The sequence below is a fragment of the Hemicordylus capensis genome, chromosome 2 (genome assembly GCF_027244095.1).
Source record: "Hemicordylus capensis ecotype Gifberg chromosome 2, rHemCap1.1.pri, whole genome shotgun sequence".
NCBI classification, from domain to species: domain Eukaryota; kingdom Metazoa; phylum Chordata; class Lepidosauria; order Squamata; family Cordylidae; genus Hemicordylus; species Hemicordylus capensis.
The window spans coordinates 301191745-301213770 of NC_069658.1; the positions used below are offsets into that span (position 1 = coordinate 301191745).

The following is a 22026-nucleotide window of genomic DNA, read 5'->3' on the forward strand; positions in this document are numbered from 1 at the left end:
GAGCTCTCTGGGGTGTCACTGGCGGGGTTGCCGGGCAGGCCAAAAAGGAGGCGGCTGCCATTCGGCTGGCTCTGCCCCTGAGGGTGACTCTTACCTACAGGGCTGTCCCTAGGAGGATGCAGGGCCCAGGGCAAATCAGAGAGTGCAAGGCCCTTTAACATTTCAGTATTATTGAAAATAAATATATATACACATATATATACACACACAATGCTCTTAAGCAAACAATGATTTTTTTTCTGTGCACCCTTCCTACATACTCTTTCCCCTTTTGGAGTCCTCTTCCTCCTGTGCATGCTGCTGTTCCAACCCAGCCTCACCCCCTGGGACATGGGAAGACACTGGGGTTCCATTCACCCAGTTTAACAAAGCCCTATATGCCTTTTACCTCCTGCACTGTTCACAGGGGCTGTGGGGGCAGGGCAAAAGTAGAGTTTCTTATTTAAGTGAGGCAGGTACAGTACTGCTGCCTGTCTATCTACCCACCTGCCGTCACCACTGTCACCCACCTGCCGTCACCACTGTTATGTTACCACCACTACTGCTCAAGATGGGTGGCAGCAACCAGCTCACCTGCCTATCCAACAGATAGAATCGACAGGCAAAGAAGGATGCTGCTGCCTGCTTCAATGCCAGAATATTGCCTTGAGCAGCATTGCAGTGGATGGACAGGCAAGCAAGCAAGCAGACAGTTGTGCTCATCTCAAGCAGCCATAGCACCAATGGATGGAGTAGGCGAGCAAAGCGGGATGGTGCCTCTGCTGCAAAGCTGAAAAGGTGGAGGTGGTAAAACATGGAAGGTGGGCCTGGTGGTGGAGGAAGGGGTGGAGTGCAAGTCCCCTCTCCCCCACAATAGTTCTGATCCAGATAAGGAGGCCCATACATGCTATTTACACAAGCAAGCAGACCCCACATCTAGTTTGGCCTTTCATAGCAACAAAAACAATGGAATAATGAGCATGAGAGAGGAATAAAGCCTTGTTTCATCTTGTTTCAAGAGGACAGTCATTTGACAACACCCTTTTGTAACCCTGTTGACAGTTACTGATAGCTACTGGCTGGGTGAACCCTCTACTCTCACCATGCCACTGGACATGGATTTCTTTCATCTTTGACAGGGCAGCAGCAACAGTGTTGCTGACCACCATATTTCACCACTATCCCAGTGTCAGTTGTAGCATCATACAGTGCTACTTCTCCTTCTCTGGTGAAATATGAACAGTGGTCTCACAAAGCACTGCCACATGAGCAGTCCAAGTATTCTTCTGGACAAAACTTTCTCAGTAGGCAGGGCTCTGAAGATACCCAGGAGAGGAAGGTTCACAAGTAGGTACATGCTAGCACCAGACCCAACTAAACGTGCTTCATTTGTTATGGCAACCATGTAAGGGCAGCAATAAAATTGACAGCAGTTAACTCAAAGCACCAGATAAATGCATAACGTTAAAGCTTGTGATTTGATCACTTCCTTGTAAGTCAATGTATGCATTGGGGCTTTCAAAAATTAATTAAAAATTGGGGCAACATTATTTTTCTTACAGCAAAACTGTTTTAATCTCACCAGTAATTTAAATCAGGCAGACTACTCTCAGACTGGGGTAATTAAAGGCATGCCCTCAGGCAGCACAGTGTAGTAGATAGAGAAAAACAGCAGCTTTCTACTTCTGATTTCCACAACTGAGCAATGTACTTTGATTCCTCCAACTATTGTGGGAGAGAGGGAAATGCATTGTGTTGTCTTTCCATGGTGTGAGAAAAGCTGCTATGAAAGATGAATATCCTTAACTTAAAAACCAAATAATCACAGCTTTTCCTCAAAATTTAATGAAGCAACAAGAGACTATTATCATATGCAAAATTTCCGTTGCAAAGTGATGACTATCTAAAACTGAGCACCTGAAATGGTAGGAGTATTAACACAGCTATGCCGACTTGCACCTCTTGAACATTCTTGTTACTAACCTCAGAGTAAGACTTACATTATAGATTAGAGGGAGCACAGCTTTAAATTTTTTTACTTGCAACTTAAGACTTGTTTTCAATATCTTGCTCATTTTAAAGGGATCCTCATGGGAGGGCTAAGACAGAAAGGCAACTGAACAGCAAAACATTCTGCTCAGAGAAAGCTCTACTTTTAACTTTGCCTCCAGCTGTTATTACAGAGAACTAAAACACACGTTGTTGTTGTTGTTGTTGTGTGGTTGTTATGCTTGAAATATGTATGAAACACCCAGAGAGTGTGTCATTTGAAATACTCACCATATCAAATACTACAAATCTGGGTTAGGCAATCAGGGACATTTTGTATGAATACAGGATATTTATTACGAGTTCCCATCACGTTGCTACTTATTCCCCATCTGAAGTCAGAAGCCTATGATGTCCATAGAACAAGCTGGCTGCTGTGGAAATTACAATTTCATAGGGTATGGACACCACAGGTAGCCAACAAAGGTTCAGAGACACTTTTCATGTAAACCACCTTTAGTAGCAAAAAAAGATGGGTAACATGAGATGGAAATGCAGGATGTTCTGTTTCTAATTTGAACATTTATGATTTGCAGTTCTACCTAAGGTCTGCACTTACAGTGCTGAACAGGGACACAAAAACATTGCATTGAGAGGTTCAAGCTTATGGATTAGGGATGTGCAAAATGTTTCGAATCACCAAGGGCCATTTCAAGTGTCTTGAGCTCAAAACGAAACACCCTTTACATAAAGGGCCTGTTTCGAGCTCGGAACAAAACAATCCTGTTTCAAATTGAAATGTTTCGGCATTTTGACCTCCATTTTGGAGACCTGTTTTTCCCTTGCTGATTGGTTTTCTGCTACTGGCTTCTGATTAGCTTGTGATCTCCTTACTTCTTGGCTAGCTTGTTATAATATAAATCAAATGTCACATTTTTAACCTTTCCCCCAAACCCCATAGTGTCTGGGGGGGGGAGTTTAAAATGTGTTAAAGATTACCTGCTTGCCCATTTCTTTTCCACTTGCCAACTCACACTTCATGCTCTACCACCCAACCCACTATGGTGTCCCTAGGAGCTACTCATGGGGAACAGTGGGGTGTTTTGAATTTCCCCATTGTTCCCTTTGACTGGAACAAGCTACACTCACAGACTACACACAAGTTGTGCATTGCAACTTGCAATGCATTTTGCAACCCCTGCCTTGAAAAATACTGCAGCACACAGTAAAAGGGAATCTGTCCTACACATTTCAAACACAGTCCAAAAATGGCCAAAAAAGAATCAATGACCCAGAATGACCACCATTCTAGCTACCATTCTGTCCCTATCTCTTGGGGGCATGCTGATCTCTGCATATGTATTATTTGACCACTATTAGATATGATAAAAGATAAGAACACAAACTGTGCTCATAAGGCACCGTCCCAACAACACTAAAAACAAACAAAGGAGACAAAAGCACACATCTGAACAACGGAGGGGGAAGCACTAAGGTTGAGTTCAGATACTTGTGAGTTGAAGCAAGACCCACAACCCCCTGAATACCTTCAATTTGACCAACAAGTACTTCATACTCTCACATTTAACGTTCTCCAGCAGTTTAGTTTTCACATGAACAATAGGGAAACAACAAACAAACCTGAGAACCAGAATACCGAAACTGGAACCTTTTACATGCATCGAGAATGAATGGAAATAACCGTGCATCCGTTTTTGAGCTTCACAGAATTCTGCTTTGTTATTGTTGCAAGAAACATTGCTCATTATTTAAAATCTTGCTGCTAAATAATATGAATATATTTAGTCAATTAAAGCTATCATATGAATAATGTTGTGCTAAATGTGTCTTTGGGATCAACACAGCGGTCACTTTTATAGCAAACATAAAACATCAAGATGCCAGTGTTACAACACAATGCAAGGAGATTGTGAAGAAAATCAAACCTTAATTGCTTCACAGCTCAGCAGATACTTTTAAAAGCCCATTGCTCTCTGTCTAGGCCAGCACTAGAACTATCCTAGGATTTCCCCCTCCCTTTCCCCTGAATTCCACTAGGCTTTCCTTTTTAAAGTGACTGTGCCATATTAACAATTAATACCAACAAAGACTTAATCAAACTGGATTGTATTTCAATTCCTTTCTCATTCACTCTCCCTCCTTCAAAAATAGCATACCCCACATTTTGCATTAGTACATATCAACCAGGACAAAATACTGGAACTGGACAATAATATGACAAATAACTTTGTGGATAACACCAAGGAACAGCAACCTGTATTAAAGCTGAAGGAAGGTGCTGGTAGGAGGGCATTCCTAATACATAATAGGTAAATAAATGTGGGTAGGTAAATACATTTCTCTCTCACTGGACAACCTGCCACATTTGGATGACATCCAGCAGACTAAGTCTCTGGCACCTCCCCACACTCAGCTGCAGTAGAAAATTCCAGCCTTTCTACACCTTCTTCAGGTAAATCCTTAGGTTGATCTGGAGTGTTGGAAAGGTCAGGGGTGGCAGGAGTTGGCTCTGGTTCATCAGGAGGAGAAGAGATGTGTGCATATGGTCAAGAGTGCTATCCACCATGTGTCCTGCAGGGGGGCAAAATAAAGATGATCTTTATCATCTGAAGCATCGGAGTCAGTGTCCGACTCACTAGAGCTGGGATACACAATACACTTGTGGTACTTTGATTTCTTTTGTAGTTTATTGGTGACTGAAGCTTGCTCCTGTGGTAAAAAGTGGCAGGGATGTGACAGATTACAATGAAGGACCCTAATCTAATCTAATCTAATCTAATCTAATCTAATCTATCTATCAGACTTGTACACCGTCCCAAACTTCTGTCTCTGGGCAGTTAAAATTAACATAAAAACAAGTTAAAAACAAACACAAAAAGTTGAAACAATTTAAAATCAAGCATAGATTTTAAAGGTGGGGGAGGTGGGGAGGAGAAGCCTCTAGTTCGCATGCCCTCAACAGGATAGCAAAACCTGCTATTTCTCCACTTAAGCATATATAAGTGGTAACACGTTTTTATATTTACTTGCTAGAAAAGAGGGGACAGGATGTTTTAGCATTCCTATTCTCACCAGATGTTACTCTGTTAACCAAGGAGCGCTTGGTGGCAGCAAGACAATCTTCCAGAGATTGTTTTCTTTTTAATAAACTTTAAACCCAGTCAGCTCTCCAGGTAACAGGGAGGGGTGGCTCAGCTATAATTCCTCCCACGTGAGCATGCTAGGTCTGTTCCTTACATCCTTATTCTTACATAAGAATAAGATCATTGAAGATTTTGTCCACTGCTGTCCTCCCAGATGTATTGTTAGTAGGATATACCTGCACAAATCTCATAAAATGATCAACCAGAACTAAGATATATTCATATCCTCCTTTACTTCTGTCTAAATGCAAGAAATCAGTAGAAGCGAACTCAAAAGGCTCTCCAATAACAATGTTCATCAGTGGGGCTTTATCAGAGTGATGAGGTTTCTTTTTGCTTGACACAGCTGCAAATGTCGGTAATATAGTGTTCAATGTCTCTCTTCATGTGAGGCCAATAGAATAGTTGCATAGCTAAGGCAAAGACCTTTTTATCACCAAGATGTCCCATTTCCTCATGCAGTTCAGGATATACTAGGGTCTTATATTTTTGTGTTAACACAGGTTGATTCCCAGACCTGTGCTTTATTTTATCTTATCTATTTATTAAACACATGTTTATACCACCCCATACACAAGTCTCTGGGCAGTTCACAATCGATAAACACAACACTTAAAACAGTTTCATTTCATTTTATTTATTCAATTTATATACCGCCATTCCTGAAGTGGCTGAGGGCAGTTTACATTAAAATAAAAAACACAGAACAAAACAAAATTAAGAAACATTTAAAACAGATTAAATCTCAATAAAATTAAAGTTAAAACTAGATATTAAAAGCCAGGCTGAAGAGATGGCTCTCCTGAAGGCCTCCAAAGAAGACAGTCCTCTAATATCCACAGGGAGCACATTCTACAACTTAGGGGGTGGGCAACTGAGAAGCCCCAATCCCAGGTCACCATCAGATGAAGTGGTGGCACCTGAAGAAGGATCCCTCCTAATGATCTTAATGAGAGGTAGGGCTCTTGAAGAGAAGGCACTCTCCTAGGTAACCCAAACCTAAGCCATTTAGGGCTTTAAAAGGTAATAACCAACACTTTGTACTTTGCCTGTAAATATATCGGCAGCCAGTGCAACTGTTTAAGAACAGGCATGATGATGTCTCTCCAGGATACTCCAGGGACCAATCTGGCTGCCACATTTTGAACTAACTGAAGTTTCTGAACTATGCACAAAGGGCAGCCCTACATCACTCACATTGCAATAGTCCAACCTGGAAGTTACTAGCCGGTGCACCACTGTTTTCAAGAGTCTCCCAGACTTTCGGAACTGAGGGACTTCAAGGTTCATTTCGGGACATACTTGTCCAGGGCAGCTCAGGAGTTCATAGCAGCCATGACAACCATCGGTCTATCCCAAGTGGTCTCTGGACTGACGCACATTGCAGGTCACACACTTGATTTGGTCTTTTACTCTGATCAGGGTGGTGCTTCGTGAGTGTGGACTCCTGTGATTTCCCCATTGTAATGGACGGACAACCATCTGATTAAGCTTAGGCTTACAACCACTTCCTACCTCCGTAGGGGTGAGTGGCCTATTATCTTACCCAACCATGGGAGATTGGAGACTGGCCTATAATTATCCAAATTTTCCAGTTTAAAATACAGAGAAGAACTCTACAAACTTTAAAACTACAAACCAAAAGCCTGACTAAACAGGTATGTTTTCAGGTCCTTCTTAAAAACATCCAGAGAAGGGGAGGCTCTCATTTCATTAAGAAGCATGTTCCAAAGTCCCAGAACAACCCTAGAAAAGGCCCAATTTTGAGTTGCTATCAACCAAGCTGGTGGCAACCACAACTTAATATCTTAATACATGGCAGGGTTCATGAAGAAGGCAGCATTTTCAAATACCATGGACCCAAGCCATTCAGGGCTTTATAGGTAATAACCAGTACTTTATATTTATCCTGGAAACTTATTGGCAACCAGTGTAGTTATTCTAAAATGGGTGAAATATGATCTCTTCGGGTAATCCTGGAGACAGACCTGGCTGCTGCATTATGTACCAATTGCAGTTTCCAGACTACGTACAAAGACAGTCCAATGCAGAGTGTACTGCAATAGTCAAGCTGGGATGTTACCAGCATATGCACCACTGTTTTAAGGTATTTGATCTCCAAAAAATGGACATAGCTGGCGTATCAGCCAATGCTGATAGAAAGCCTTCCTGGCCACTGCCTCAACCTGAGAGAGACCAGGAAGAGGTTTGGGTCCAGAAACTCCCAGACTACATATTAGCTCTTTCTGGGGGAGTGTATGCCAATCCAGAATAGGCAGAGCTAAGCCACTCCCTAAATTCCGATCTCCCACAATGAGTACCTCCATCTTACTTGGATTCAGCCCATTTGTTCGCCCTCATCCAGCCCATTATCACCTCCAAGCCGGCATTTAGGGATGTTAGGCCATTTTCTGATGAAGCAGATTTGGGTGTCATCAGCATATTGATAACACCCTGAGCCAAGTCTGTTTATGATCTCTCCCAGCAGTTTCATGCTGATGTTAAAAAGCATCAGAGATAGAATAGAGCCCTGCAGGACCCCACACAATAGACCTTTTCTTGAAGAGCAATGGTCTCCAAGCAACACCATCTGAAAACGACCCAAGAAGTAGGAGCAGAACCCCTGCAAAGCAGTGCCTCACAACCCCTTGAGGTGCTCCAGGATGATTCCATGGTCAATGGTATCAAAAGCCTACGAGAGATCCAAAAGGATCAACAGAGTCTCCCCTGTCGATTCCTAATTGGAGTTTATCTAACAGGCCGGCAAAGGCCATCTCAAACACATTGCCCAACCAGTTTGAAATGGGTCCAAATAATCTGCTTCTTCCATGAATGCCTGGAGCTGAGATGCCACCAACCTCTCAATCACCTTGCCCAACCATGGGAAACAGGCCGATAATTGCCAAATTCTGAGGGATCCAATGCAGGTTTCTTCAACAGTGGTATAATAATTGCCTCCTTGAGACAATTTGCTTTTCCTCAGAGAAGTATTAATGATGTCAACAAGACCCTCCCAAATAACCTTCCTGCTAGATCGTATAAGCCATGTAGGGTATGGATGTTCAAGTGAGCATGGGTCTTCAAATGTGCTCTGTGTTATAATCTGTTGAATTCGAGACAAGTCTTTCTCCACTTGTGCTCTAGCCACCTACCTTGCCACTTCAGCCCCCACAGTTCTTCTGTATACCAAGGTGCTAATTTAGAAGCGAGTCAGAGAGGGCACTTAGAGGCAATAATGTATATGGCTCTAGTAACCCGGGTTAGGGTTAACCCTAACTGTAACCAGGGCACCAAAAGAATAACTGGCAGAACCAGCCTTAAAGCCTTCCAAGGCTTCTTGGAATCATATTGTATTCAATAGCCTTTTCAGGTGGAGCATCCTAATAGTTCCTTCACCCCAGCAGAAGAGGGTTGTGGCTGTGAGGCTAACCTTAACCAAATGGTGGTCTGTCCATGACAGCTGGGAAATCACAGGAGTCCCCACCCATGTAACACCATCCTGATCAGAGCAAAAAAACCAAACTGAGACTGTAACCAGCAACATGTGCTGGTCCCAAGACCACTTGAGATAGGCCCATAGTTATCATGGCTGCCATAAACTCCTGATCCTGACAAGTTGGTTCCAAAGTGAACATTAAAGTCCCCTAAAACTATCAGTCTGGGAGACTCCAACACCAATGCCACAATCAAGTCAGTCAGCTAAGTTAGAGACTCTGTTGGGCAGCGGAGTGAACCGTACACCAACAGAAGTCCCAGTCTATCCTTGGTCTCTGATATAATAAGCCCTCAGTTCACATACAATCAATGCCATTCCCACAGCTAAAAAAATAATACTTCCTTTAGTATGGGCAATATGCCCCAAAGTGTAATGACATAGAATATAAGAGATTTCAGGATCTGCTCTCTGGGCTGCTCATTTTCCCCACAAAATAGGATGTAGTATACGGTCTACACCTTCCTCAAACTTGTCCACAACTACTGGATTGCAGGTCACAGCTGTCACCCAAGATACAGTGCCCTCTTCCTGCCTATCTGCAGCTTGTAAAATGGCACCCACAACATCAGTAGTAGATTCTTTTAAAGAGATTGCACTTAGTAACTTTGAGTTTGATGCCATATTTCTGTAGCTGCTGTAACACCCTTCTTACATTCTTTAAATGTGTCACTATAGACTAGGACAGCATCTAAATATGAGATGCAAATGTTATACCAGAGTCCTTCTAGGCATTCTTCCATACACCTCTGGAAGGCTGCATGTGCATCATTCAATCCAAATGGGATCCAGATCCACTCATATAGCCCGCAGAGAGTGATGAAAACAGTCAGGTGTCGACTTTGTTCAGTGATATACCCTTGGTGATAGGCCTTTCCTTGGTCCAGAACAGAGAACCAAGCTTTGCCCCCTAATCTATTAACAACATCCTAAATTCAGAGAATGGGCTACCTATCTGATATTGTCTTCCTGTTCAGTTCCTGATAGTCCACATAGAAACGGAGGCTCCCATCTTTCTTCCGAACACATACTACTGGAGATGAGTATGAAGATTTTGATTTTGTAATGTAACCTTTGCTATGCTAAGGAGATCTTGAAGATATTCCTTTACTTATTCATATTATGGGTGTGGAATTAAGATGTATGTCTTCTGAACTGGTTGGTCATGCAGATTGATAAGCATCTGAGGTGTGGGAATTTGTCTCAGGTCTCCCTCATCTCTGGAAAATGCTCCCGATTCTTTTTTCAACATCGTTCAGCTAACTTCCCTCTGTAGGTCTGAGAGGTAACTTAGATCCACAGCCGGTTCAAACCACATTTTCCTCTTCTTCCTTCATCTGAGGAGGTTCAGAATGTGTAGGCCTGCTGCTATTGGCTCTTGAGTCTGAAGTTACTTGACATTTTTTCAGTCCCTGAATAACCAACTGAAGTTTCAGACTTTATCTGGTGGAGACTTCCCAGTGGCAACCATCCTCTTAAGAAGATATCATGTTTTGTGGGGTTACTAGTTGGGATATTTACTTGGCAGGGTCCTCTTGGTATCCAAACCAATGTTTCTTCAAGGTTCGGGTCCTCAGGCCACTGAGATGGATCTGGTTCAGATATAATGGCCAGGCTTTCTTGGTGAGGCTGTATATGGGCCCAGCACTTCACATCTATTGTATTTTCTTTAGGATCCCATACATCCCCTTCTCCCCACCTTAAGGCCACATAGTTGACCAGAATTGTTATGGGGTTTACTCAGATCTCCACTTTTCCAGTGTCAACATGTGTGAAAGCATGCTTCATTCTGTAAAGAAATTGGCTAGAGGTGCTTTCCTGGTTGAACTGCTACTATGACATTTTACATCATCCTCAATAATCCTCAATGGAGCATCACATACTCCCATTTTATGTGAACTGGCAAGCATAGGAACAGTCAAGAAGTCTTCATCTAAGGATAACTGGAACTGGGCCTCAATCCATCCCTCATGGGGTACTGGAGTCCCATTTGCTGTTTTCAGCTCCAGTTCTCCAAGCTTCTTCAAGGAAATTCCAGGAAGATTATCCTTTGCCCACTGGCTAGACACCATGGTCACATGTGCCCCCATATCCCACAAAACTGGGGTCTCGACTTGGTTGAGGAAGCACCAAATCATTCACACACATACCTCAAGTGAATCATTCTGGCTTTCTGCTTAGAGGTGAGATGGCAGGCATAAGTAGCTCCTGCCACATCCAGCTGTACAGGCAGGGTCCTGGCTTGTTTTGATTCTGGGACCATGCTGTCTGATTGGTCACTCGCAGTCCCTTTGGAATGACCTTTCGCCATTTCCTGCCTGAGTATTTTTCTGAGGTAACCTCCTGGCACAACAACCTGAGTAGCCGTGTTCCTCACTTCCACACTGGGAACAATAATTGCATGTGTCCCCTTGTCCAGTCTGTGGCTGGTTCTTCAACCCCTTCTTTGATGCTGGCTATCAGTGTCTCTTATATTCCCATAGTTTACATGTTGGTTTGCACTCTGAACAGCTTGCTTTAAAAGGCTGACTTCAGCTTTATCCCCTTTAATTTCTTCAAGGCTGGCTTTTAGTTCCTTCATCTCATTCAGCAAGGGATTGCTCTTTTGCTTCTGTGGTAATATGGCATTCCCCTCAGGCTGAGGTTCTAGATGCAGATGTTGTACAGTTAAGAGTTTTCCCAGTCTCAGTCCAGGCCCCACTTCCCTTTCTGGTTCTTTTCTCATTCCTTACAGAAGACCATGTTTAGATTTTAAAATAAAAAGCCATCAGTGATCTGGCTGTTCTTTAAATGAGGTTGCATCAAGATCTGGATATTATCACTCTTAAGTCCTGTCAGAAAGGAGTGGAGTAACATATTTTGTACAAGAACAGGGTCATCCTTTAAGCCAGAGTCTGTGATGGAAACAGAATTTTTTTGTCTCAAATCCATTAATCTGACTAGGAAATCCTGGAGTGTTTCTTGCACAGCTTTTGACAAGGATAAATACAACTCTGTTGAATCTTTTTCCTAGTGGTAGGATCTCATAATGTGTCTCAGTTTTGCTAGGCTGAGATCTATTTTCCCTTCCAAACAGCTTCTGAGGCTAAGTGCAGGGGAAATAGCCTTAATTACAACTTCTATGATTTCTGCCTCACTGTAATCCTTTTGGACTTCACCCTCAATCTGATAGGCCAAGCTGGTGAAACTCCGTCTGTCCTTTTGCAGAGCGTTACCTATCTGTCCAGTTATCTTGAAATCTTTCCTCTATTTTGGTTCCACTCCAATAGGTGATTTTCTCTCTTCCAAAAGTTTCCTGTCTATCTCCTCCATTTTTCCCCCTGGAGATTATCTTCTAAGAGTTTTATTTTCTCAAGATATTGCTTCTGTAGTCCCTTCTCTTTAGTTGCAGAGCTGAACTCCGCAATCTTTCAATAATGTAGATAGGCCCTCATCTTCTAATTTTCTTTGTTCAGTAATATTCAAATGTTGCACTACATATCTGAGTAAAGCAAAATGGCTCTTGGTTGCCGTCTTAGAATGATTTGGCCCAGAAATGCTCAAGGAGTCGCACACTTTTAACTGCTCCTCCTGCTGTTGATAACAAAGTCCTCTCACCTCCATAAGTAGGCTTTCTAAATCATTACCAGCCAGGGTGGTTTTATTTGTAAACCACCCTGAGCCATTTTGGAAAGGCAGTATAGAAATTGAATTAAATAAATAAATAAATAAATGCCTTTTGCCCGTGCAGTTCTTAACAAGGCCCCTCTTACTGTATTATGGTCTTCAGAAATTCCCTCTTGTAGTACTTGTACTTCAGAAATTCCCTCTTGTAGAACTCATCCAAAACTGGATAAGTTCGTCTCTTGGGGGTGAAGTCTGTTAAATTTACCCTCCTGCCTGGCTCACCAAAATGTTACACTGCAATGCAAGGAGATTGTGGGGGGAAATCAAACCTTTCTTGCTTCACAGCTCAGCAGATACTACTACAAGCCTGCTGCTCTCTGTCTAAGCCAGCACTAAAACTATCCTGGTGTTCTTCCCTATTTTCCCCCCAGAGTCCCACTAGGCTTTCCTTTTTAAAGTGGCAGTACCATTTTAATTAATACCAACAAAGTCTTAGCCAAGCAGGATTGCATTTCAGTTCCTTTCACACCAGCGATGCAACATGAGTTACAACAACAATTCTTATAACAATGGGAGTGAATGCAAAGGAGAGTTCTTGAATAAAAACTACACTGCTCCTCCAAATCTGCCTCTTACCGTCTTCCTTCTCCTACAGTCATAAGCAAAGGCAGCATCTCAGTTTGAACAAAAAGGGGGTTTCTTCAGCAAGTAAACTCAAGCAGGGTCAGGTAATTAGTTTCCATCACCTCCATGAAAACTCTGTAGCCTCTTGTAGCTGCAAGATGCTAGTGATTCGGGAGACAATTTCTCTAAATGACCACAGCTCAGCTGAAAATTGACAGACCAACTATGTGCTGTTTATTAAAATGTCCCTCATCCAGAAATAAAAAGGAAAAGCTACTCTGAGTGCTTTCATGGAACAGTAGGATATGAATGCAGCAAACAACAGACACGAGGGTATCAAGCTTTCCTCCACAATCATGAGTAGTAAAAATCTGCTTTCGAAAACAAGAGAAAAAGAGAATGCAGAAAATCTCAAGATGCCAAATTCCACACATAATAGATTCCGTTCTTGTAGGGTGAGCTCTTATATACTTAGCATGGAAGTCTGAAATTGAACAGGGACTTCAAATGAGGATTGCACTCCCACTTACTATTCCAGGCTTCTCAGCCTTGCCAAGCCATTCCAAAGATTTTTGTCTCCTCCTTTATTTCTAATCAGCATAACTAATTTAGCCCTCCCAAATTTTTTATTTCATGTTAAAAGGAGTTTACCACATTTGTAAAAGGGTCAACTTCAGTTCTGAACAACCAGAACAGAAGACAACTTTATTCCTTCCATCCATCCCTTTTGTTATGTCAGGGTTCAGTTGGTCACACAAGCCAGGCTAGAGAAGCCCAGCCTGGGTTAGGCTGTGCATGAGAAATGCAAGGATCAGGTCCAATCCTGGTGGGGCAGCACTGCCTAGCTCCACTTCTAAGCCCGGCTCTTAGCCAGGGTTAACGGCTCGAGTGAGCCCTTAACCTGGGCTCCAGGATCGTGTGTTTGCTGGGGCAATGTTTAGTCCCAGCAGAGACAGGAGCCTAGAGCACCCATCTCCTGGTGGAATCTCCCAATGCATTGTGCATGTCAAGCAGTGCATTGTGGGATCTCTGGAGACTGGGACACATGATCCTGGCCTTCAGAGCTCCACGCTGCGGCACCCAGCATGGATCGTCTGAGATCCATGCTCCCAGCATAAATCCAGCGCTCGTCTGGGGGAATGGTTAGTTCAACCAGCCTTCCCACCCTCCCCCCCCACCCTGCTGTGTGAACGACCTCTATATATTTGATCCTATTAAGCTGGATTCCAGCAACTGCAAGCACCACAAAAACTAGGGAAATGGTTTTTATGGAAGAAATAAGAAATTTTCTAGATTAACACCTTCTAAAATGTAATGGCACCAAAAAAAAATCCCACATTTACTTATTTAACATTTTACTTATTTAACATTTATATCCCACTCTTCCTCCAAGAAGCTCAGAGCGGTGTACTACATACTTAAGTTTCTCCTCACAACAACCCTGTGAAGTAGGTTAGGCTGAGAGAGAAGTGACTGGCCCAGAGTCACCCAGCAAGTATCATGGCTGAATGGGGATTTGAACTCGGGTCTCCCCGGTCCTAGTCCAGCACTCTAACCACTACACCACGCTGGCTCTCGCATCTGTGATCAGCAACAACAATTGTACGTGCATTGTAACAAGATACTTGAAATAAGCAAGTGTGTTTTTGTTGTTGTTTTTGGGGAGTGGGGAGAAAACAAAACATTGGGGGGGGGGATGTGGGTGGAAAGAAGAGCTCACCCAGGCATCAAAATCTGCAGGCTTGGTAATAGGCAGATTTTTAAAAAGAGAAAGGAAAAATAGACGGTAAAGTCAGTGATTTATGGAGGCCTCCTGCTGCCAAACAATATTGCTCTTAATATGACATGCACAAGGAAAAAAAGGTGTGCTTTAAAAATGACCAACATTTTAAACAATGAAGCTAAATCCCTAGTTGGCTACTGTCCGGCAAAGCAGAATATAAACGTGAACCAAAAAGTGTATGAAAACCCGACTTACAATGAATTTCACATAGTTTCCCCAGTGAAACATATTGTAAGCAGAGGCAGCTGTGTAACTGCCAGAGTTAGGGAGTTATGCAAGGCCCTGCACAATAGGGACCAGTATCAGCAACAGCATATGAAACACGGGGTCATGCCAGGCACACTTAAAAAAAAAAAACACCAGAAGGAATTATACTTCTAACCTTCCTGAGGATAGCAAGTTTCCATCTACCAAGATGGCTTTAGTGAATCAAGGTGATTTAACAATAGCACAGACTTTATGCTCTTCAGATTTATCCAGTTGTGCAGTGTTTGAAACTCCTTGATACCCTAGAATTATAAACCTCAAAGGACAGAAGTGATTGTCGTTTGAGAGTTTAAAAAAAATCCCTGGTAAGGAGATTCCACAGTTTACAGCGTCTCTGGACTACCTGCTCAATTAGGTTCATCAATTAGGGAACATTTCCTGATAACCTATCTAAATATACCTTGCTGCAACTTGATATCCACCTTTTCTTGCCCTGGTAAAAAGTTATGTTCCCTCTTTTTCATTGCAGGCTTTTCAGTATGTCTGAAGTCACATGATGCAATACGGAAGCTAGGCAGTCTGGATCTGGTTAGTGCCTGGGCAGGAGACCACCCAGGAACCATGTATATACTGCCTTGAATTCCATAGAAGAAAGGTAGAACATACCATATTTACCCAAATCGAAGACGACTCTGAATTTAAGATAACCCCCTTATAAAGCAGAGGTTAAAAAGAGGTTATACCTGCATTTTCTCAAAAAGAACAGGACTCTGAATTTAAGAAGACTTTCCAATTTCTAATATTTTAAAAAAAACTTAGAAAAAACCTAGTCTTGGATTCAGATAAATAAATACTTAAATGTAATAAATAAAATGAAAGCTGTAGAAAGTGAGCTATCACATTTTCTCTCACTGCTTAAAACGTCTCCCTCAAGGTCAGTTCACCATGCCAATTTCTCCCATATGATTGTGTGATCACACAACCAGCCACAGAAAGGTTCGGGTGAGCTGAGCTGCACATGCAGGAAGCCAGTTGTACTTTTCCCAGCAACTGTGATCATGGTATAGAGGCTGATGCCCAAACTGCATCTGAGTTCAGCCTCACCTTTCTCATGAACCAAACCCAAGTACACAATACACAGAGGGATTTGTGAGCCCAAGGCAGAGAAATACTCAGATTCTCTCCTCATTTTGCCTTTGTGGACTGTATTGGATGTTTTTCAGTTAACAGGGTGATCCTAGTTCTACTTAAACATTTCTTTTGCAGCCAGACCAAAGCCATGCAGTCTCGTTTTGTCCTGTTGCAACTTTTCAAAGGAAGCTGATTATTTACAGACTTCTCAGTGTAGCCACACAGAATGCAGGGAGCTCAATCTACTCACAAAATAAACTGCAACACACACACACACACCCCTTTTTATTATTTTTTACTTAAGCAATAACCAGCAGCAGCAGAGTAAGTACAAGACAATAAACATCTCTCATGCCCATAAACATCCTGGCTTCAGACTGAAGTGTTTATGAGGAAGCCAGAGCACTCATTTGTCGTCAAGGGCCGCTGAGTCTCCCATACTTCTTGGGGCTACACTCATTTGGCAGCCTATTCTTTAAGTGGTAACTTCTTCTGAGGGTTGGCCTTTATTATCACGATTATTTATCTGAGAGAGATGGCAAGGTGGGACAAATGTTCTTGTTGGCCATAGTTCAAAGCTGGAGCTGACAGAAAGGCACAAAACGGTTCCCCATTTATAGGAGTTGCTGTCATTTTAACAGCACAGAGAAGTTACCCAAGGTGGTTGAAAGATTATGGGAAATTGGCTGCATATTGCCTGCCCAACCTCCTGCTCCTCACTCACCACCACCTGGGATGGAATTAAATGTCTACAGGTCAGGTATATGAGCCGATTTCCTCCATCCCCAAAGAGGACAAGGATAAACCACCCTCAGACCCCACGAAGACAAAACACACACTCGCACACACAGCAGTTTACCTAGCAATAAATAAGTTGATCATGACAAGAGCCTCGACAATACCTGTATTTGCAGTGTAGACATACACTTTGCCATGTTTTGTCAGGAGAGAGAGAGAGAGAGAGAAGGACAGACACACACACACAAACATTGTGTGTGTGGGCGGGAGGGAATGTCAGCAGAGAGTCAAAGAAATAGGAATATATTTTAAATGGGAGATCTGGAAAGGGAGGGCTTGGGGCTTTGCCTAGTGCATGGTATTAATCTCAATACAGAGGAAATATATTTAGCAAGTGATAACTTATCATAGTGCACATAGAACCGAGTGACAAGTAAAAGAATTTATAACACTTCTGCTCCACACCCTTTGGAAGGATGTAACAAGGAAGTGGCTTCTCGAATGGTTACAAACACACGCTGAAGAAGGTAGTCTGCATTCACTTTTGGACTGCCATGTTCTGCTTGATCTACATTATCCGTTCGCTAGAGAATAGCGAACAGAGCACAGCAAACAGGACGTTGGAGTTTTGCAGGAGTTTAGCAGGAAGTGTGTGGGGGAGCCTGGAACGAGCACCGGTGATTACAAGGAACCCAGAGGAGAAGAGAAGGTAAGTACAAATCCCTCCCTCATATTCTTGAGAAAGGCTGTTTGGACAGTTAAATAGCTGACTATTACAGCTAAGACCTATCTTTCTAATAAACTATATCTAAATACTGTAAACAGCCACCAAAACCAGTATGAAGATAGAAAGTCAGCAGGTGAGGGGGCACTTCCCAATGTATTGCACAGAGTGCCACATGCATGACTATTTGTCCCATGGGCAGAAGTCATGGGTGTGTCCTTGGTGCAAGGAGTGCCTCGCTCTCAGGGAACAAGTTAATTCCCTCAAGACCAAGGTGACGGATCTGGAGAAGCTCAGAGAGTCACAGAGCCATGCGGATGAGTCCTTCAGGGACGTGGTAGAGGCATCCCACTCTAGGGCTGATAGCTCCTCTGCTGTCAGGGAGAATGAAGGTTTCGGGCAAGCAGGGCATCGGTCTGAGGAAGAGGGAAATGCTCCTTTAGAAAGGATCCCTGCCATGGAAAATGAGCCCATATCCCCTCATACAGGGGATACTCCTCCAGGGGGTGGGGGCCTCCTCGTAGTGGGTGATTCGATCATTAGAGGTATAGAGAGATGGGTTTGTGATCCAAGTGTTGACCGCATGGTGACTTGTCTGCCTGGTGCAAAGGTTGCAGACATCACACAGCGTCTAGATAGGCTCTTAGGCAGTGCTGGGGAGGAGACAGCTGTCGTGCTGCACGTCGGCACCAACGATGTGGGAAAATGAAGTCAGGAGGTCCTGGAAGCCAAATTTAGGCTGAGAGGTAGCGTTTTGAAGTCCAGAACCCCCAAGCTAGCATTCTCAGAAATGCTACCTGTTCCACACGCAGATACAGTGAGACAGGAAGAGCTGAGGAGTTTCAATGCGTGAATGAGACATTGGTGCCGGGAGAAGGGGTTTAGATTTGTTAGGCACTGGGACACATTTTGGGGCAAGCAAGGCCTGTACAAAAGGGACAGGCTGCACTTGATACAAGTTGGAACCAGACTGCTGGTGCTTAAAATCAAAAAGGTTTCAGAGCAGCTTTTAAAATGACGCCTGGGGAATAGCCAACAGGAGCTGGGCAGTATCCGGTTTGGCATATGCCATCCTTTAAAGTGCGAGGGTGCAAAGGATTCAGATAATACAGAAGGGCACAGAGCAGAACCACATAAAGAGCAGAGTCAAAAGAAAGATAGTATACACCAGGCTAGAGATTCAGTGTATAGGTGCTTATATGCCAATGCCAGAAGGCTCCGAGCCAAGATGGGGGATCTGGAGTGCTTGGTTACTAACACACAAATAGATTTAGTGGGCATAACAAAAACATGGTGGAACCAGGGGGACACTGTTCTCCCTGGATATAAACTCTATAGAAAGGACAGGGAGGGGTGCCTTGCAGGTGGAGTAGCACTGTATGTTAAAGAAGGGATAGAATCTAACAAGGTAGAAAACGGAGTCCTCCACAGATACCCTGTGTGTAACAATACAAGCCTGAAAGGAAATGTGCTACTGGGGACGTGCTATCACCCTCTGAATCAAAACAGTGACTGGGAGTAGCAGGAGGAAATCAGGGAGGCGTCAAGGAGAGGCAGGGCTGTAATAATGGGTGACTTCAATTACCCACACATAGACTAGGTAAATTCACAGTCAGGTAATGACAGAGAGGTCAGATTTCTAGATACACTGAATGACTGTGCCCTAGAACAGTTGATCTTGGAACCAACCAGAGAGAAGGCGACCTTGGACTTAATTCTGAGTGGCACCCAGGACCTGGTGCAGGATCCCAGTGTCATCGATCCTTTAGGGAACAGTGATCTCAGTGTGATCAAATTCAGCATACATGTGGGGAGAGAATCACCAAGGAAGTCTAACACAGACATTTTGAATTTCAGAAGAGGAAACTTCTCCAAAATGAGAAGTATGGTGAAAAGAAAGCTGAAAGGGAAAATCAAGAGAGTCACTTCGCTCCAGAATGCATGGAGTTTACTCAAAACCACAATACTAGAAGCCCAGTTGGATTGTATACCCCAAAGGAGGAAAGGTACCAGTAAGTCCAGGAGGATGCCAGCATGGCTAACAGGTACCACCAAAGAAGCGATAAAAGGGAAGAAGACTTCCTTCCAAAATTGGAAGGCCTGTCCAAATGAAGAGAACAGAAAGGAACACAAACTCTGGCAAAAGAAATGCAATGTGACAATAAGGGAGGTGAAAGGAGAGTTTGAGGAACATTTAGCTAAAAGCATCAAGGGAAATAACAAAAACATCAGAAGCAGGAAACCTGCTAAGGAGGCAGTTGGACCATTAGACAATGAGGGAGTGAAAGGGATTATTAAGGAGGATATGGAGGTTGCAGAGAAGCTAAATGAGTTATTTGCGTCCATCTTCACGGCAGAGGATACTGTGAAAATACCTGTTCCTGAACCAGGCTTTTCGGAGATGGAGGCTAAAGAACTGAGTCAGATAAAAGTGACAAGAGATGATGTTCTAAACTGTCTGGAAAAACTGAAAACTAGCAAATCACCAGGGCCGGATGGCATCCATCCAAGAGTCCTCAAAGAACTCAAATGTGAAATTACCGACCTCCTTGCTAAAATATATCTTACTAACCAACCCCGCACAGAGCATCTGTGCAGCACTTTCAGGCCGGCTGTTTCCCTCTCTCTCTTCCTCCTGCCCCAGTCTCTCCTCTCTTCCCCTTCCCTCCGGCCTGCGCTCTCTAGCCCGCCTCCCCTCCTGTTCCTCCCCACACACAGAGCTGCGGCGGGCGGCCAAGACGGGCCCCGCCGCCGCCGTTTTTCCTCTCCCCCGTCCGCCTGCCACCGCGGCTTTTCTCTCCCCACGCCTGCTGCCTGCGGTCTTTCTCTCCCCGCGCCCGCTGCCGCCTTTCTCTCCCCCCGCCTGCTGCCCGCCTCTGTCTCCTCCACCCCGTGGCACTTTCCTCCCCATCTCCTCCTCAGTCCTCACTTTGGAACTCTCGCAGCGTGTTGCAAGAGTTCCGCCACCAAATCCTGGGCACACATGTTCCAAGAAAATTAAATATATAGATTCCTTCAATCAGTCTTTGTACCGGAGGACTGGAAAGTAGCAAATGTAACACTGATTTTCAAAAACGGATCCAGGGGCGATCCAGGAAATTACAGGCCAGTTAGGAAAATCTTGCCTCACAAACCTTTTGGAATTCTTTGAGAGTGTCAACAAGTGCATGGATCAAGGTGATCCAGTTGCCTTGCAAAAAGCTTTCGACAAAGTTCCTCATCAAAGACTCCTAAGGAAACTTAGCAGTCATGGCATAAGGAGACAAGTACATGTGTGGATTGCTAACTGGTTGAATGACAGGAAACAGAGGGTAGGTAAAAATAGAGAGTTTTCACAATGGAGGGAAGAAGTGGGGTTCCCCAGGGATCTGTACTGGGTCCGGTGCTTTTTAATTTATTAATAAATGATCTAGAAGTAGGGGTAAGCAGCGAGGTGGCCAAATTTGCAGATGATAACAAACTCTTTCGGGTAGTGAAATCCATAATGGATTGTGAGGAGCTCCAAAAGGATCTCTCCAAACTGGGTGAATGGGCAACAAAGTGGCAAATGCAGTTCAATGTTGTCAAGTGTAAAGTGATGCACATTGGGACGAAAAATCCCAATTTCAACTATACGCTGATGGGATCTGAGCTGTCGGTGACTGACCAGGAGAGAGATCTTGGTGTCATGGTGGACAGCTCGTAAAAAGTGTTGACTCAATGTGCGGCAGTTGTGAAAAAGGCCAATTCCATGCTAGGGATCATTAGGAAGGGGACTGAAAATAAAACAGCTAATATTATAATGCCATTATACAAAACGATGGTACAGCCACACCTGGAGTACTGCGTACAATTCTGGTCACATCGAAAAAAGGACATTGTAGAACTGGAAAAGGTGCAGAAGAGGCCAACCAAGATGATCAGGGGCCTAGAGAACCTTCCTTATGAGGTAAGATTACAACCCCTGGGGCTATTTCGTTTAGAAAAAAAGACTGAACTAAACTTTTTTTAGTTTAGAAAAAAAAGACATGATAGAGGTCTATAAAATCATGCATGGTGTGGAGAAAGTGGAGAAAGAGAAATTCTTCTCCCTCTCACATAACACTAGAACCAGGGGTCATCCCATGAAATTGATTGACAGGAAATCAAGGACCAGCAAACGGAGGTACTTTTTCACACAACGCATAATCAACTTGTGGAATTCTCTGCCACAAGATGTGGTGACAGCGAACAACCTGAATGGCTTTAAGAGGGGTTTGGATCACTTCATGGTGGAGAGGTCTATCATCAGCTACTAGTCGGAGGGCTATAGGCCACCTCCAGCCTCAAAGGCAGGATACCTCTGAATACCAGTTGCAGGGGAGTAACAGCAGGAGAGAGGGCATGCCCTCAACTCCTGCCTGTGGCTTCCAGAGGCATCTTGTGGGCCACTGTGTGAAACAGGATGCTGAAGTAGATGGGCCTTGGGCCTGATCCAGCAGGGCTGTTCTTATGTTCTTATCCACTCTTGCAATCACAGGGTCCACTGCCTCGGACACTCCTGACTCATTTTGGTGTTGCCTCAGAAAAGAGGAAAGTAGTTTTAGACAACTATGGGGATCTCCCTTGA

The 22026-nt window shown here is 43.7% G+C and overlaps 1 protein-coding gene across 3 annotated transcripts in view; it reads right to left on the minus strand.

The window, feature by feature from the left end:
- CHCHD6 (coiled-coil-helix-coiled-coil-helix domain containing 6) overlaps positions 1-22026 on the minus strand; it is a 320698-nt gene that overhangs the window by 179337 nt on the left and 119335 nt on the right. The gene's annotated exons all lie outside the window — the stretch shown is intronic.